Below are 3,686 nucleotides of genomic sequence, written 5' to 3'. Positions count from 1 at the left end.
AACATCAACTCAAAGTTCCTCCAACGGCCTACAGTGAGAGTCAGCAGTTCCTGACGCAGCTCATTAATGCTGAGCTCAGGAAGAGTGTGAACCCACCACTTCCTAATCCGGACAGCTACTGCTAGAGCCAGGCAACATCCTGGAGAAACTCTGGGAGAAAAGCCTATTTTCTGTCTCACTGATTGATTTTTTTTTTTTAATTTAATTTATTTTCCTCCTCAAAATAAAACAGCAGGGTTGTGACACATTCAGGTATCACCTTAACTCAAGCACCACTTCTAATAGAATATGTGTTGATATCTATTTGAAATCAGCAGTTCAAAGTAATCAAATAAAATATAAAAAATACTTTTTCCAGTAGTCTCAGCCTGAGGCTTTTGGAGATTTTGAAGATAATTAGCAGTTCACACCATCAATTCCTCCCCATTCAGGACATGCTATAAGCCAGCCTGGCTCAAACTGTCAATATTTCAAAGAAAGCAGGTTTTCCCCAACATGATAAAGTTATACTTTTTTGTACATCATACCAAGATCTACAACCTCAGTGTCTTACGTGTTTGCCCTCCTCTTTCAGGGTATCAGAGCTTCAAAGACTGAAAGAAAAATATCAACATCTGTAACACTCCTAAATTCTCAGGAGTCTTTGGCATGAGCTTTGTACTTCAAGGTTACTGAAGTGCCTTTGAAACAAGTGGTTTTCCCTGCTGAGATTTAACAATATTAAATAAATAAATATATAAAGACTAAGCAAGTGGAATTGAAAGTTTCAGGCAAGCTCTCATAATACAAGGAGAAAGTGAAAAATTACGTTAAACAGAACAGTTAGCTATTATGAAAATTATCTTAACATATTATTTGTTTCTGTCTGAAAGTTGGTCACATTGAATATTCCCTATGTCTGAAGTCTCTTATGGTGAAAATGTCACAACCATCTTCAAAACATATAATCTCTGAAAATATTTTACCCAGACAATTGCATTTATAAGCAAATATTTTAGTTTTGCTGTGTAAAGTCAAAAATCCTACTGACCACTACATGAAAGGAAAAGAATTGAAATAGGATTACTGGTAGGCATTGAAAACTAGGAAAGCACAAACTTAATTCAACAGGTTAAAAGAAAACCTACTGGAATTAAAAAATTTTGGTTTTAAATGAGCAATTTGGGCCGTGTGTAGAAAAATAAGAGCAGATGTCTCTCCTCCATCATTTAAGGGAAAGACTCATAGATTGTCTTTGATAGACAAGAAATATTACACAATACTAGGAAGTCATAACCCAATGAAAGCAAACTCCAAATAAGCCACACAGGAAAGTGATTCCCTTTTCACTAGAGCAACCTCTTTTAGAGCAAGTGTCTTTGGTTCAGTATAAACTTCAAAGTAACAAACTCAATTAAAGTTACCTGTATTCCAGAATAAAAGTGCCTGCAGAGAGTTATAACTGTATCTGCTTAAATTCACACTCAGTCTTGCTCCACTATGATTTTTCTGAACCAAGAGTCCTAAAATGTGGACTCATCACCATCAGGATCTGTGCAATGCTTGCTTATACTGAATATATAGAAAGACTGTACCCCAACATTTGCCAACGAGTTTAAATCTAACTACCTGTATCTAATGATAAACAAATATCACTTAATAAAAATCAGAGTTATTACAAGCTCCTTTATCATTACTAGCTTTCCAAGAAGTTCTGAAGCCAGCCCTTTCTAACCCCATCTATTTCCAGAACAGGATGACAAAAAGTTGTCATATAGTTTCTACTCCTTTCCAGTGCAAGTAGAAGATGGAGAACAGCAGAAGCATTAGATCAAAGAAGAAGGACTTAACTCTCTTTAGGGGTGAATCAAAAGATATCCAACATGCCATAGGTTAACTTCTGAATAATATTTTGAAATAATTTAAAAATCAGAAGGAGTGTTTTTCTAAAAATGAACATTTCAAAGTGGCAGAAGTTGGTTTCAGAGAGGTCTGTTATTCACACCCATTTTATAGGAAAAGGGAATTAAAATGAAGACTCAAACACTTCCTAATTTCTTAAGCACGGTTCCAAGTGAATAATAACAAGGCTGAATGTTTATGGTTTCTTAATACGCATTCATTATAAACATGTTTAGTCAATTAGCAGAGTATCTCACAGGCTGCAGCTGTAGGGTTGGCAAACTGAAGGTTCACTGGCAAAAATACCATTTCACACATCGTCAGTTTGCTGGTTCTATAAAAGCAACCAGGCCAGGTTCTCCTTTGCACACATGGCTTCAGTCTGTGCTAAGCTAATCGACTGATGCTACCAAATGAGGTTTCCCACATGCAAAGAAATAGAAATCCAGTTCATTCTGCAACTGCCATCAGCCCCACACATGTAACAAATAATAATCAATTATTCAGATTGCAGTCAGTCATTTAAAAACAAAACACAACACACAAACACAACAACTGTAAGATTAAGCATCTCAGGGACAGAACTCCAAATATTCATTTCACAAACACCCACAAAACATGACATTATCTGATGCCTGTACAACTCCAGCAGAGCAATACCAGTGACACTTCACATTTACCTAGCCAAGAATATAAATCATCAATAGCTTTCTTTGGGGCACACTGGATCACCTTGCAGAAGCAGATACATAAACTTTGATTAAAGAGAGGCCAAATACAATCTCTGACCTTCAACTATCTCTTTCCTTTCAGGCACCTATTCCATATGCTGAGATAAAGCCACGAAGTGTCACACTGTGACAGCAGACAACTGGTGACTTAACAGTAACGGGTTCAGACCCTGCCATAAAGCTTAAAAGGAGAGTTCTCTCTACTAAGATGACACACATCTGACTTAAAGTAAGCAGGTATTATAATAAAAACAATTTGTAAATATTAACAACTGAAGAATAAACTTATTACAGAACTTCTTGACCATTACACGCCCTACACCAAACATTTTTATGCCTGGGAAAGCCTTCTCCCTCGTTTACTGCCGAAATTGCTGCAGTGATTTAGAGAGCTGAATGCATGTTGTGCTTTCTTTGGAGTTCTTGCTGCCACTCGTACTGCTAAGAGCAAGTGCAGAAGCACATGCCACAGCTTGCATAAACCAGATCATCAACACTGTTGTTCTCACTTAATCTACTGACCCAAAGTGCAACAGGCAGAACTTAAGATTTTGCTGAATTAAGGTGCTGAAAAGATCAGAGATTATCAGTTCCTGCTAATTATTAGAACACTAATAGTTGTAAAACCATCTGAAAGGATAGGTACTCCTCAAAAGAGAAATAATGATTTCGAGTTTACAAGTAACGAAACTAAAAGACAGCGTTAAAGAAAAGGCTGAAGCTACAAATTGACTCAAGCTACAAAGTGACTCAAAGCAAAGGATCAGCAAAAAGCCCTTTAGTTCCTGGCTTTCCACCAAATTCTCAGTCAGTAAACCCAAACACCTCTTAAAATACCAGATATCTATACAAACTTGGTGCAAAGCAATCACCCTACAAGGAATAAATTGGAAAAAAAAATGCACAAGAACAAAACACAGATTGTTACAGACACTTTCAAGGTGTACCGAGCTAACCATTCATAAAGTCAGCAGAACTTCCATTCAGAAGTCGTAATTATTAGAACAGTTGTTGCCCGAGGACTCGTTTGGATTATAAAAAAATATTAAAAAAAGGGGGGAGGGAAGGGAAAGA

At 36.8% G+C, this 3,686-nt stretch overlaps 1 protein-coding gene across 1 annotated transcript in view; it reads right to left on the bottom strand.

Moving 5' to 3' along the window:
* The window catches only part of SGPP1 (sphingosine-1-phosphate phosphatase 1), a gene marked incomplete at its 5' end in the record, with an annotated part of 16,410 nt that overhangs the window by 12,305 nt on the left and 419 nt on the right, over positions 1-3,686 (bottom strand). The gene's annotated exons all lie outside the window — the stretch shown is intronic.

This window comes from Antrostomus carolinensis, unplaced genomic scaffold (assembly GCF_000700745.2).
Source record: "Antrostomus carolinensis isolate BGI_N321 unplaced genomic scaffold, ASM70074v2 scaffold15650, whole genome shotgun sequence".
NCBI lineage: Eukaryota > Metazoa > Chordata > Aves > Caprimulgiformes > Caprimulgidae > Antrostomus > Antrostomus carolinensis.
This window is presented reverse-complemented; position numbering and strand designations above follow the sequence as displayed.